General features: G+C 31.7%; 1 protein-coding gene across 4 annotated transcripts in view; it reads left to right on the top strand.

The window, feature by feature from the left end:
- LOC126811147 (protein shank) overlaps nucleotides 1–16,633 on the top strand; it is a 140,723-nt gene that overhangs the window by 106,814 nt on the left and 17,276 nt on the right. The gene's annotated exons all lie outside the window — the stretch shown is intronic.

Genomic DNA, 16,633 nt, shown 5'->3' with positions numbered 1-16,633 from the left:
TATACATGACATAAGTAACATGACAAAAAATAAATAGCAATATACATATATATATTTATAAGAATACTAAACATAAAATTATGATGGTTAAAGTCATTGATTGGCATTGGACAAATTTTTAATCCCTTTCCAGCTATACTATTGAGAAATTGAATCTCCAAAATAATGTGTCAGTCTAAAAATGGTTCAATTCCATTGAGCATTTATAAAGATTTACTGAATTGAAAATTTCATAGCATTCAATGCGGGCATCTTCTGCAGACAATATAAACGCTATAACTAAGGGTTGGGTAAAAAAATTGCCCATGGACGTCTTTGTAATCTGATAGATTCCAAGCGGATAGATTATCTACTGTTGACTAAAAAATACACAATTGGATCAGGGGACTAGATAAATTATATTTCAGCACATATACATATCTAGTAATTGACATTTTTAATTGATAAAATTTCATTGAGACAAAGATGGTCTAATTAAGCATGTTAGCTAGGTCAACCAATTACAACAAGGATGGTATAGAAATATGTAAGTTATGAATCTTTCCCGGGAAAAAAGGATATTAATAAAAAAAATGGAGGGTGAGGGGCATATAAAACTTTAGGGTATCATAAACTTTCATTGAAGATGTAAAACAAATATTTTATATAAGGGGGTGTTACTATGTTTCAGGATTTTATCTTATTTATCTCTAGTAACCAGTTTTTCTAGTTTGTTGTGAAGACATGATGATGGTTTAAATCTATATTGAGTAGATGTAGAACTGTAAGAATGTTTAGCCTACATGTACAGTTATATGTCAATAGATTGGACACTTGTGACTTGAAACAAATATAAACTATGTACATGTGTTTATAACATAAGATCAATTTGTGGTTTGTAGAAAAACAATGTCTATTGTACAAATCAAACATTGAAGAAATTCCTTCAGACACATTCACAAAGTGTGTTATCAATACTTTTTAGATAGAATTTAACACAAAGAGATTACAATGACATTATCTTTTTTTAAATGTTTTTTTCCATTTAAAACTATTTGAAAGACCAAAAAATATGTGGTCCAAAAATGAAACTTTTGTTATAATAATTTATATTTCACAAATCTGAAAGTTAAAGTAGCTAAGTCTCTAACTCAATATCATCCAAAATCTTCAACATTGAAAACACGATTTATTTGTCAAATTAAATCAACATTGATGTTGTGATCTTACCGGAAAAAGATGGGCTTTTGATATCCAATATGTAAGACAAAATAAACATTTTACCATTGGTACACGAATCACGTACCATAATGCGCTTCAGCCCCAGTTGTAACAAGAGACTCGAGGGACGAGGCTAGACACATTGCACCAAATCAAACGGCATATGTAGACTGGAATAACCAGACGCTAGAAATTTGCACTCGATTGAGACTGCTGGCTTATTTCGCGGAACATAACTGATTTGAAATTGGAGTAAAAACGGAAACCATTGAATGTAAATCAGTTTATATACATTCATATTACAGTATTATATGCGTTGCGACCCACTTTTGTCAGTTTCTAGATCCCAAATATTAGCGATTTAGCTCCTTTAACATTGTTCATCTTTATAAGCTATTTTTATTTGAATCCTCAAATTTTGATGTTTCACCATTAGCTATGAGTTTTTAGATCAGAGTCTGGTTATAAGGTACAGGGACTACAATTTTTAATCACATATATAACATGATCCATCATGGGAGTATAAAAATACCATATTCTACCACCCTGAGTCTAGTATGGTAATATTATATTGACAGGGATTTATACAGTTTTATTGAAAAGTGAACCAAGCTTTAATTTTCATACCTATACACATACACACATATGACACATAAAGCCAAATCCAATATCATACTTAACATGAATGTTGTTTTTGTTTTGTTTTTTTAAAAAAAAGGCCAGTTTTTTTTCTTTGAGCTACAGACCAGAATATTTTTGTTAAGACAGGAGTAACCTTTTCAACCCGTGTTAAGTTTATATTAGTTGTACTGGCTCATGAATACTGTCTGCACAGATTTTGAGTTGATTCACCTTTACAGCCAGGTAAAGGTATTTGATCAAATGTTGACATTATGTTCAACATTACATCACCAACTCTTCTATAGTTTATTTTATGTTACATAATTTCCCACTTACTATTATATCACAGGAAATAAGTTTCCACTAAAATAATATTTGAAAGTTGATTCAGATCTCAATTAAATACATTTGGTATATGTCAGTGGGCCACTTTTTAAACAAAAAAGATATAAGATTGCAGTATAAGTACAGATTATTATAAACATACATTTTAAATTTTAAACGTGCAAATCTGCTAGGAACATATACTATATTTCTCTTCATATAAAGGATAGATCATTTTTAGATGCAGCTTTCAAGAAAGCTGTTACCCTTTACAGTGAATCCGCGTTTAGTGAAGCCGTACATACAGTAGCGTATCAACAGTATAGCCTAGTGGGGTACAACAAATGTCAGTGCGATTTGCCTCTGAGCTCAACATGTTACGCACCATATCCAAATTCACTGCTGTTAAGAAACAGAGAAGTTTACCCCACACCGTAGGCATTTAGAACAGTGTACACATTTAGTACAATGTACACATAATACTGTTTATTCTGTGATAACATTAAATAAATTCCTTTAAGTAAAATATATAGATAGGTATTTATAAAGGTATCTTATGAATTATTATTACATTGTTATAAGTAGTAAAGTATGTAGGGTCAATGTTTTGTTATTAGACTGTATATTGTTATATACATGTACTGGTATTGAATGTAAATTGAATCATGAATATATACAATAGATGACTATATTATTGTAAATCAATTTATTTCACATTACTAAGTACTATTCCTGAAAATATTTTTATTAGGTGAATGGGAAAAATTTTAATTACATGAAGATGTATTTGATTAATACTAATACCTCTAGAATTGTGTTTTTGAAAGCATTTAACCATTTCTTAGTAGAAATAGTTGTTCATTTTACTTTGTTGAATGACATTTAGTGATTTACAAATTTTATAGTCCAAATGTTAGTCTTATTGCTGGATGAAGTGAAAGAAAAAATTGTTGAAGTAGATTTGAATAGTAGATTTAATCTGTTTGGAGAATAGCAACAATACTCAAAATGTGTGAATATATTATTTTAGAGAATTGTTATTTTATTCTTTTGAGGATAAAGCTAATTCAAGTCATGTTGCAAACTATCATTACAAAAAATATTTTGTTACACTTTTAGAAAAGTAATATTAATATAGTGGTAGATATATTATAGGAGTATATTAAATATATAGCCTTTAGCAAATAATATATATATATATATATATATATATTACCAGTTAATGATAGCCCACACCCTTCCTATACTTGTATAGGTAAAAGGAATGGGATCAAGTTTGTTTTACCTACTGCAAGGGTCAATATGTTAGCCACCTCATCTGATATGTTTATCATGTCAGGACTTCTTTACTAAATAACTGGATTATAGTGTTGAGCGTATAATCCTCTGTCTATACGGTCATTGTGGACATTATATATATATCTGTTTATCTCCTGTCACCAGAATACTGGTACACTTGTTTTAACTACTGTAAAAAATCAAACTAACATAACCCAGCCTAGTTGTTGAAATCATCATGGCTATATAGACTGTAGACAGGACTTTATTTAGTCATGGTCCCACCGAATGTGCAAAGACCCCACAACAGACTTTTGATGTTTAAAGACCATTTTATATAATAATAATAAACTACTATTGTAAAAAGACCTAGATGTGCTACTTACAAGATATTATTATTATTATTATTACCACCCCCATCCCACCCCCTCCTTTTCTTTAAGGGTTTGACAAGCTAATTAACCCTTAACCGGGTCGACGTCATGACGTCAAGTGGTCAGGCTAAATAAAGGCTGGCGTCAAATATTTTGTATGCCTATTTCAATCGACTACTGTCGAATAATTATAAGTGATAGACTCTTGACATCAATAAAAAAGTTAAAGGGGGTAAGTTGATCTATAATTTGCAAATCATTCTAAGTCCTTTTCATCAGAAATATCGTCTTCAGAATCGGTGTTATCGATATAATCCGAGTCGGAATCATTCATAAGTATTTCAACCACTTCGAGCGTCTTTAACTTTCCTGACATCGTTAAATTACCTTTTTCGTCAAAAAATGTTGAACAAAGACATGTTTTTCTCAATGCCCATGACACGACCAGATCCTGTCTGACACGCATGCGTGGCCATATCAATTAAATACTAAACTGTGACTAGTCTGTGTCTACGGTTGTATGGCGTCTATGACTTACCATGTTGTGCAAAATCAAATATTTTTCACATATATTTAGCCATGTGCCGCTATTTTTTCATGTGTTTCAAGGTGTGTCATTTGCAAAAAAAGGGTTGAAAACCACTGCTATAAATGATGCAATGAGACTTTAAGAGACGGAATGAACACTTTTGGCCATCAATTGTAGAGCCCAACTTGAGTAGAATAAGGATGTTACCATCCAGGTGTAGAACACAACCCTACGCAAATATGGTACTGTGTAGAAAATTATCATAGACAGAAGAATATTTTATTAAGCACATTTCTCTAATGTTTCATTCTTGATATTATCACTGAAAATATTTTAATTAAAGGGCACATAAGATGGGTAAGGAAACTTTTCGGTACGTGTAACCAATGGTTACTATATCCACTTTACGGCAAGTTCACACCAATCTGATTAAAACTAATTCAGCTATCTTCACTCAAAGTTGCAATAAGAGTACTCCCGTAAAAACGCTGTTCCGGGGCCCCTGGTGACATCACAGTGACCGTATGCATATTCGGAATGTTTATTCCTTAATTACCTATATACAGCCGGCGTGTGTATTCATTAACGCCTGACTGATTCCTTTATCCCCAAATTAAATAAAACAATTAACTACAGAATAATTTGTATTGTAATTAATTTTAATTTCAGATCCATTTTAGAATTTGTTTTATAATGGCCCGCCTCTCTTCTCATGACAGTGATTTTAATACTGTGTTTTAAAGCGACTTTTTGATAGAGTCCCTCTACCATCGTGTGCAGTCCAAACGATTCGAGATACATTTACGTCAGAAGAGTATTGTTGTGATTCTAATTTCCCTGAGTAAAAAGATGTAAAAAGGAGTAAAAAGATGTGGTCATACAAAATGTATCATAAAAGTCAAACATGATTGAAATGCGATTTGTAAATGACGACCCATTATCAGAGTAGCCAACTGTATCTCGTTTTCCTGTAGCCATCGTTCGATGCCTTTCTTACTGCGTGTGGATTTGAATTCATTACTCTGAAATATACCATAAAAATGAAATATGAAAAAATATCTCAATATACATTAGAATTAACAGTACAAATAAATTTTGTTGGTAACTATCTAAATCAAATAAAAGATTGAGAATGGTCATCTAATTTTCTTTGTGTATTAATAATAATATGGCAAGTGTAGTGTCTTTAATATCTGTCATTAATCAATCCAACTAAAGTTGCACAGGCATGGGGTCATAAATTAATTTACACCTCGATATGGGATTAAGAACGCTGATCAAAGACATCACAGGGGAAAATTTCTACAAACATTTCTCCACAACACAACTAATCGTTAATTGTATAGAATAATTAAGTTTTGTTGTTTGTTGTTGTTTATCAAAGATTTAACGACCAATATGATATTATGGACAGGTTGATTTAATTACATTACATGTTTGTCCCATAAGTTCCATATGGTTAAAGTTTTACTCATCAGTTGTTTATAATTATTATTTACCCAATAATCAATTAGCTTTGTTCACCGATGTTTTTGTAATAAAGTAGCCTCGTATTATGTGTTGATTGGCGTTAAGACAACATTTACTTTGACTTCATATGAAATCTAAATATAAATTATTCGATGGATAAATGTCTGTGATAAGATTGGGTTATAATGTCTAACATCGTTTTTCTTTACATTGACAGTTTAATCACTCACCAAACGGCATCAGAAACTCCACCTATGATAACATGTATTTGACATTCATGTCCAGGAATCCCATGCAATGTTCTTGCCAAAGTTTAACCTCAGTTACTAAGCCCGTAGTATGCATGGAACCGTACATGGTAATAAGATTCCTGCCATTGATGGGCTGAGAAATGAGGGCGATCTATTGTTATGCATAGTCATCGGAAAAATCCATATTCGCTGTGAATTTCATTCAAATAGAGTTACGATAAATGTTGTTGTTTGTGTATAGAAATGGTTATTATTATTATTATTATATATAGCTAATAATGAATATATCGACAAATGACTGGCACCATTTGTATTTCTGTACTTATAGAGAATAGTTTGGGATATCAAGTATTACAGGGTTATCCAAGTTACCGGTAAATGCGCTAATTGCTTGGATCGTCTTCATTTGCCATGTGGCCTATTTAAACAAAGGCACCTTCGATGGATCTACGGCATGATACAGTATTTTAAATTCACTCCACTATATTCCAATCACAAATGTCTAATCTATAACAACACAAGACAATAATTCAGTGATTCTGATTAGGCCAGTTACATGCTAATTGGACTGTTAATACACACTTGTCAACTGCTGGTGGGTATAAACAGTGATATATTGTACAGAAGGTGATATATTGTATATATAATGGATATACTATGTGTAGTCCCTGTGACGTTACCAGCCAATTAACCGGATTAAGGTCTTAATTGAAAAATTGAAAAGCGTTTTGGTGTGTCGGATACTTAACGTTAATAACCGAATTAATTTTAATCAGATTGGTGTGAACTTGCCATAAAGTGGATATAGTAACCATTGGCTATACATACATGCAATTTAGATTTTTCATCTTATGTGGTCTTTAATGCTTAATTCAAAACTATTCTTGCGTTTCAAGTTATGAGAATATAGTTTGTGATGATAAATTTACTGAAAGCTAACAATACATGTATCATCCTAGACCTTGATAAGGTCACCACCATGTAGACTTGGACATCTTACTGTCTCATATATAATTGTATATTTCATGGTAAGAGTATTATTATGTACTGGAGTCATATACAAAATATTCAATATACTCAAAAGTTTTATTTGACCATGTGCAGTGCCCAAAGGGTTAAAATTGTTATTTTTCTTGATAATACTAAACTTGTGAAGTTACTGCTATTCTGTGTCTGTTAAACCTCATTTACTATAAATTGACTATGCTTTCAATTACATTATTTGAAACGCAACAAGGTCAAGAACAATAGGGATTGTGATATAGGCAGATTATAGGATTAAGATTAGAGTATCAATAGACATTCCTCAAATTGTTGATCTGTATAGTTAAATTAGACAAACATTCCAAGAACCTTCACCCATATTAAAATACAGTCAGACAACACTAATTGATAAACAACATATAAAATTTGTTGATATCTGATTTGTATGTAAATGTCTCTTTAATGGTAGGCTATACTGAAAACGTCCTTTAGAATAGTTTATCAGTTGGTATGAGGATGATGTCAAATATCACATTAACCTGTGAATTTTATATGGCTTATTAGCACATAGATAATGAAGTCAATATTTAAGCCATTCAGACAATAGTATCATGCAAAATATGTAAATCCTGACCCCTGTATGTTAACTATACAATCATTAAGGTAGATGAAGTTGATGTCTTTGTTTGATTTATATTGTTATATACTTCTATCATATTATAAAGTCAACTTATTTTGTAATATAAAAGATCCCCATGTACTAAAACCATATTCATCATTGTCACAGTGATCTATTGTGATCTTACACCATGTAATTTGGTGTTACCTGTCAACTGGACACAGGTCAGTCCATATGAGGATTACCAGTGGTCACAAATATTACAGGGTCATTATTGTGCCCTTTGGTCGCAATGGGACAGAGTAACTCATCTTATAATGTTAAAGGAATTAAATTCAGGTAAGACTGTGATCGGTCTTTTTTCCAAAAAAATGCATCAGTAAAACATTTAATGTCAGTGTTACTTCATTTCTTGAATTCTGTCATGTTGAATAAATTAAAATGCTAACAAACTTTGTAAATGACAGAGTGACTTAGGTATGTGTTGAAATTAAAAAGAACCACAAACTTAACTAAAATATGATCTAATAGAGATCTTGTATTAGATAAACGATAAACTAAGTTTAAACTAACTGAAAGATATCATATATCTGATGACTAAATAACCTGATATCAGATATGGCACAAAACCTGATAAACAATTGATTTGACCAATTTTGCGTTTACAGTAATGGGCATATTTGTCTTCAAAAATGACTTTTTTTATTTCCCCAAACCTCAACCACAAACATTTATTCAAGGATTCTGATTTTGGTATAGCAAATGCTTTATTTGTTACAGTAATTTTCAATCACTTATTTATGAAAATTAATGTTATGGTGTATGCCAACTTCAGTGCTCCATAATTATGTCTGTTACTAATTTAAATGTTTTTGAATACAGAATTTAAATTTATGTTTGATTTTTTTTTTTTTTTTTACCCATGTGTCTCCTGTAGCCACACCTGATTACATATCAGTTTAAACCAATCACAGAACAATACAAGTAGTTGTCAGTTTGATGTCACTGTAGTTTCTCATATTGTTTTTATACGCCCACATTTTCATATGGACGTATATTGTCGTCGCCCCTATCCCTCCGGACGTCCGTCCATCCACAAACTTTGACGAAACTTGAAATATAGGTTTATCTCCAAAAGATCTTGGATCCTTTCGATATTGGCATATATCGGATCGAAACTTCATGGATTATGGCCCTTGATTGTACGAAAAATCATGTTTTTAGCTTGTGGACACTCTAGAGGTCACAATTTTCATCTGATTTTGATGAAACTTGAACTGCATGTTTATAACCCAAAGATCTTGGTTCCTTTAAATATTCGCACATATTGGATCATAACTTCCTGAATTATGGCTACTGATTGTACAAAAAATCGCATTTTTAGCTTGTGGTACCTCTAAAGGTCACAATTGTTATTCGATTTAAAAAACATTTGAATATATCACTGTAACACCGTAAAGTTGGTTTAGTTCAAATTTCGTGAAAAACGGACCAAAACTGCCAGACAAAATGGCCGCCCCTTGAACGACAACAGTGTAAAAATATGGTATATCAAGGTTGTGGATCCTCTAGAGCACACAATTTTTGATTCAATTTTGATAAAACTTGAAATACATTTTTATAACCCAAAGATCTTGGTTCCTTTCGATATGCGTGCATATCAGATCGTAACTTCCTGAATTATGGCCCTTGACTGTACGGAAAAACACATCTTTAGCTTGTGGTCCCTGTTGAGGTCAAAATTTTTATCTTATTTAAAAAGGGTTTTAAGATATCACTGTTACAGCCTAATGATGGTTGAGTTCGAATTTCATGAAAATCGAACCAAAACTGCCGGACAAAATGGCCACCCCTCGTACGCAAATAATGTATATATATATGGTATATCAAGGTTGTGGACCCTCTAGAGTCCACAATTTTCATTAATTTCATGAAACTTGATATACATGTTTATAACCCAAAGATCTTTGTTCCTTTTGATATTCGAGCATATCAGATCGTAACTTCCCTTGATTGTCTGAAAAATCGCATTTTTAGCTTGTGGTCCCTCTAGAGGTCACAATTTTTATCCGATTGAAAAAAAAAAAACGTTTGAATTTTTCACAGTTACACCCTAATGATGGCTGAGTTAGAATTTCGTGAAAATCGGACCAAAACTGCCAGACAAAATGGACGCCCATTGTACGCAAATAGTGTAAATATATGGTATCAAGGCTGTGGCCTCTCTAGAAGTCACAATATTGATCCGATTTTGATGAAATTTGAAATATATCTTTATAACCCAAAGATCTTGGTTCCTGTCGATATTTGCGCATATCGGTGGAAATTCATCAGTGTCAAGATTTTAATTTGGCTGAGTATATAATAATACGGTTTTTTAAATCGAATAAAAATTATGACCTCTATAGGGTCCACACGCTAAAAACGCGATTTTTCGTACAATCAGGGGCCATAATTCAGGAAGTTACGGTCTGATATGCGCGAATATCGAAAAGAACCGAGATCTTTGGGTTATAAACTTACATTTCAAGTTTCATCAAAATTGGATAAAAATCGCGTTTTTAGCTTGTGGACCCTATAGAGGTCATAATTTTTATCCGATTTAAAAAAACGTATTTTTATATACTCCGCCAAATTAAAAACTTGACACTGATGAATTTCCACCAATTTTTTTTTCTGGTAAGTCAAATAAATTTTAAAGTGTTTCTAACGATAGTAAGTAGTAAGAAGCCTTTAATTTCATAAAATTGTAAAGTCACGTGGATCACGAGACTTTTGAGCATATAAAGATGAAAAACCTGAAAAACAGGTGCAAACACAAACTCGTGAGGTCAATCGATGCAAGTTTGCTTAAACTGAACACGCACACGTAACTTGAACTGGAAAAACAAATTAAAATTGTTATTTTCATCTTTGTTAAAAAATGCCGCTCCTTTCAAATGTAGAACGTCTACGTGCTATAGGTAGGCTCTATGCTGGTTAGTCTGTGGTCACTGTTGCAAGAGCCTTTAATTGTTCACGCCAGACAATAATTAATCTTAGAATGAGAGGGCTTCAAACTGGAACTATTGCCGACCGCCCAAGGGCGGGAGCGCCACGTGTGACGTCACTCCAGGAAGATCAAGCAATACGATTACGTAATCATTACGTCATCTTAGAAACAGATTTGTCACTGAAACCTCCACAAGTAGAGAGATGTTTGGTGGAAGGGTAACTGCACAAACTGTTCGAAATAGCTTGCAGGCTGCTGGTCTTCGAGCTCGGAGGCCCTATAATGGACCAATATTGACACCTCTTCATCGCCGTAACCGATTTGTGTGGGCCACAAGACACATAAGATTTACTCAAAGACAGTGGAATTCGTTTGTCTTTAGTGACAAATCTCGATTCACTTTGAGATTTGCCGATGGCAGGGTCCGAGTGTACCGCAGACGAGGTGAATGTTACGCCTCAAGTATGCGTCAGAGAAGTTGACCGATTTGGTGGCGGCAGTGTCATTGTTTGGGGTTCTTTTTGTGCACATGGACGTTCTCCTCTTGTTGTTGTCCAAGGGAACTTAAATGCTGTCCAGTACAGGGATCAGATTTTGCAACCTGTTCTTCTTCCGTTTATGCAGAGACATGGGCCTGGACTAACGTTTCAACAAGACAGTGCTCGACCCCATACAGCAATTGCTACCCAGAATTTTTTAAGAAATGCCGGTGTCCAAGTCCTGGATTGGCCGTCGCTTCTTAATCCTATTGAACACATCTGGGACGAACTGGATTGACGTGTTCGTCAGCAAGTGAATCCACCACTGACGTTGCAGGACCTTCAACATGCTCTTGCTGAGCAGTGGCGACGTCTTCCTCAGGTAGTGTTTACTAATGTTCTGAAATCCATGAGAAGACGTTGTGTGGCAGTATGAGACGCTAGAGGAGGCCACAACCGTTACTAAACACTTTATTCCGATTTTTCTTCAAGTCTGTGAATTTCATTTTGGGCGGTACTGTGACATCACGAACGTTATCAATGTCAAGGACTTTCGGTGAGATGTATTCTTGCTTTCTGTTGATGTCAAGGTCGTCTGTGCACAACATAACACTAAAATAGTTGCCTTAAACCAAATATTAAAAATCTAGTCCCAAAAATCCTGAGTGTCAAGTTTTTAATTTGGCTGAGTATATCACCGTTACACCCTAAGGACGGCTTGAGTTCAAATTTCGTGAAAATTGGCCCAAAATTGACAGACAAAATGGCCGCTGTCCGTTCTCAAATAGCGTAAAAATATGGTATATCAAGGTTGTGGACCCTATAGAGGTCACAATTTTTATCCGATTTTGTTGAAACTTGAAATGTAAGTTTATAACCCAAAGATCTCGGTTCCTTTCGATATTCGTGCATATCGGACTGTAGCTTCCTGAATTATGGCCCCTGATTGTACGAAAAATCGCGCTTTTAGCTTGTGGACCCATTAGAGGTCATAATTTTTATCCGATTTAACAAAAAGTATTATTATATTACCGTTACACCCTAGGGACGGATGAGTTCGAGTTTCGTGAAAATCGACCCAAAACTGACAAACAAGATGGCCGCCCTTCGTTCTCAAATAGCGTAAAAATATGGTATATCAAGGTTGTGGATCCTATGGAGGTCACAATTTTTATCCGATTTTGTTGAAACTTGAAATGTAAGCTTATAACACAAAGATCTCGGTCCTTTCGATATTTGCGCATATCGAATTGTAATTTCGTGAATTATGACCCTTGATTGTAGGAAAAATCACTTTCTTGTTAGCTTGTTCTCTATCCATCTCTCGAAAATGTGGGCGTAATCTGCCTGGCAGCCGCTGGTTGGAATTGATGTTTGCATCCATTGTAAAAGATTTTAATTGTTTTGTTATGCCGGTATGCTTTAGTCTGTAATAATGCCAAATAAAACAAATAATGTCAAAGTGCCTCTCAGCAAAGGTTTAATCTATGTAAAGATTATGATGTTTTGTCATGCAATGTCAGACGTTTGTTCTTCTAATTAAGCATTCCATACAACATTGATGGATATTGTAACATTAATTAATATATATATGATCTTCAACTAAACATATCATTCAGCTTGAATACATACAAATTCATCAAAATTATACAACATTGAAATAAAGAAACTATAAATAATGAAGCTGACGCCACCGCTAGTTCAATATATTTTCCTTGGTCTAATGTTGCTGTGCTTTGCTAATATTGGTCTGAAAATGGTTTAGCTAATATTGATCTGAAAATAGTTTAGAAATTAACACTAGTCAATGAATTATGTTGACATTAGTCCAGTCTGTGTTGGATGACTAAACAACCCAAAAACTAACAAATATTCAGGAAATATTCTAATCGGGTTTCTTTTGTTTGTCCTGCCTGATTAAAACCATAAAACGTTTATGTTTGTTTTCAGCTACATGTGCACTATCTGTTGAAATATTTTAAAGTCTCAATGCGACAGAAGGCCAATAATCATTTACCTTATTTAAATTTAACAAAAGATAAGGGCTAAAAAATATTCTTAAAGTTTAGTTAGAAATTTAGATGATTTAAATAAAAACCTAGGTACCACTGTGAGTTTAATAAATTATTCTTATAGCACTCATTAACAATAAAGATGGCAGTCTGAAATCAGTAGAAACTAATGTGAACTTTAGGATTGATAAATTTTGGACAAATATTTTGGTGCGATTACTTTTTATTATGTATGGTCTGAAAGTCTGTCGTTTTGTCTGAATATTGTAACTTTTAAGAACTGTGTAGAAGTATTTGTATAGTTGAAAAGACAGCTCATGGACATAAATTCCATGTAAGTTGGATCCAAAGATGAACACAAATTAGAATTAATATTCTGAAGATGTATAGCAAACATGTCTTGTATGTTTTGGCGGAGACTGGGTGAAACAAGTTTGAGTTGAATAGTAGAACTCTTAATCATTAGTCTTTCATCAAGAATTGCATGTGCAATTTATGTGAATTGAAATTGTTTGTCAAGAATAAATATTTAAATAGTTAAGTTTGAGATTTGTTGTGTACTGTGTATGATAAAGGTTCAATTCAACACTAAGACATGGTAAATCTGATGTTGTGTTCATACAAACATTAGTCATTTAAAATAATCAATGTAGATAATTAAATAAGTTGTAAAAGTAGAATTAACAATAGAAAGTAACCGTTCTTACTGGTACTACCATCCAATTAACACAATACTACATTATCTATATTATTGTAAATAGTTAGGAATAAAGTAATGTCATAGGGTTTGTATTTTCACTATATATAACAAAACCTAGAAAACTAATAATCATTTTCATTCAACTTTATATTCCTACTTTATGATACAGTCAAATATATTTTTATATCACACCACTGCTATGGGGTGCCTTTTGTAAAATAATTATTTAATTTTTTTTATAGCAAAAAACATTAGATTTAACTCCGAATACGATATATATATTTAGATAAATATTAGAACAAAAATGGCATATATGTAAATATCAAAAAATATTGTAGCTAAAAGTCGAGTTTTTGGTCTATGAAAAACTTTAAATGTTATATCTTGATTTCACATCGCTTAGTTAAATATATAGCTAAACGTGCTGTTTTTCGTAGGTATAAATGCTAAATACTTAATCACTGAAAAATCTAGGGGGGTTGGATGGCTGAATGGTTAGCGTGCGCGCGCTGTATCATAAAGTCTGTCATTGAGTCGACTGGCGTGGTTTCGAATCCCCGGTTGTACGTGACGAGGAGTAGGGTCGCCTGTCCAACCTCGTGGGTTTTCTCTGGGTCCTTCGGTTTCCTCCCACTGCTAAAGACCCCTATGCGCAAGCGAATTATTGAAATAAAATTAAACCGCATGTTAGTCCCGAAATGACCTTGTTTGTGTCGAGTGGACGTTAAACCCCATTTCTCTCTCTCTCTCTGAAAAATCTAAAGTTAAATATTTAGCTAAATATATAAACATTTAGCTAAATATATAAACATTTAGCTAAATATATAAACATTTAGCTAAATATATAATTATTTAGTTAAATATATAATATTTAGCTAAATATATATTATTTAGCTAAATATATAAATGTTTAACTAAATATTTTAACATTTAACTAAATATATATTTAGCTAATTGTTTAAACATTTAACTAAATATTTAGCTAAATATTTATATATCATCAAATCTCTTGTTTTGGTCTTAATATTCAATGCTAAATGTTAAATATGAAAATAGAGACAAATCAAGAAATATTTATATATATTATGTTAAATATTGAGTTTTTGTATTATTTTTAGTTTAAATATTAAAAGTGAAAAATTTGCACAAAAGTTGAGATTTAACTATATATATAAATTTAAATTAAATCTAGTGTTTTTTGCTATATAAAAAGCTAAATAATTAATTTACAAACGGCGCCCCATAAATATATAGCTAAATGTGCTGTTTTTCGTAGGTATAAATTATAAATGCTAAATACAAAATCACTGAAAAATCTAAAGTTAAATATTTAGCTAAATATATAAACATTTAGCTAAATATATAAACATTTAGCTAAATATATAAACATTTAGCTAAATATATAAACATTTAGCTAAATATATAAACATTTAGCTAAATATATAAACATTTAGCTAAATATATAAACATTTAGCTAAATATATAAACATTTAGCTAAATATATAAACATTTAGCTAAATATATGTATATAAACATTTAGCTAAATATATAAACATTTAGCTAAATATATGAACATTTAGCTAAATATATGAACATTTAGCTAAATATATATATTTAGTTAAATATATAAACATTTAACTAAATATATAAATGTTTAACTAAATATATAAATGTTTAACTAAATATTTTAACATTTAACTAAATATATATTTAGCTAAATGTTTAAACATTTAACTAAATATTTAGCTAAATATTTATATATCATCAAATCTCTTGTAATATTCAATGCTAAATGTTAAATATGAAAATAGAGACAAATCAAGAAATATTTATATATATTATGTTAAATATTGAGTTTTTGTTGTATATTTAGTTTAAATATTAAAAGTGAAAAATTTGCACAAAAGTCGAGATTTAACTATATATATAAATTTAAATTAAATCTAGTGTTTTTTGCTATATAAAAACCTAAATAATTAATTTACAAACGGCGCCCCATACACTGCTGTCATTGTCAATTAACTCACAATTTGATTTCTACCTTTGTCAATTAACTCACAATTTAATTGCTACCATTGTCAATTAACTCATAAATTGATTGCTACCATTGTCAGTTAACTCAAAATTTAATTGTAGAAGAATACTAGAAAATAGTAATCCACTTCCAACATTTCTAATTCTATGTAGTTTATACATTTATCAAGTTATTGAAAGATGGAGTTTGTTGATTTGTAGGGAACATAAATCATTTATAATAACATTTTTTCTGTAAATATCAACATGGATCAAGAAATTAGAAGCTACATGCATTAAGGAAGTTTTCCTTTTGAATATTATTTGAGGAAATGATAGTTATTTTTCAAGGAAAGACAGTTGGCTGTAAGATTATTAACTTATGTATATAGAGTAATATGTATTAAATCTTTCCTGAATATTCTCTTTATGTTGTAGACATGGTTTTACCTCTCAGTATGAATATCGGTATTTAAGCTTAGTTTTATAAAGATAGATTTTTCAGGTTTTTTACCACATTAGACATATTGGACCATTTTATACTAAATGATGAACAGTTTATGGCCATCTGTATTTTAGACTAAACGATGCACAGTTTATAGGACAAATTAGTAAACTTCCATCTGAATTTACTTTTATACAAAAATAAAAATGAAACATTCTGATCTATTCATAAACCTCAAAAAATATTTTGACATCTCATTTTATATACAGGGGGTGTCGAATGGTTTATCATGTGGTTTCAATTCCCTGCTTGTACATGGATATTAATTTTTTGATGAAAAAT

This window comes from Patella vulgata, chromosome 2 (assembly GCF_932274485.2).
Source record: "Patella vulgata chromosome 2, xgPatVulg1.2, whole genome shotgun sequence".
In the NCBI taxonomy this organism is placed as follows: Eukaryota; Metazoa; Mollusca; class Gastropoda; family Patellidae; genus Patella; species Patella vulgata.
The sequence above is the reverse complement of the archived record's forward strand: the minus strand, read 5'-3'. Positions and strand labels throughout refer to the sequence as shown.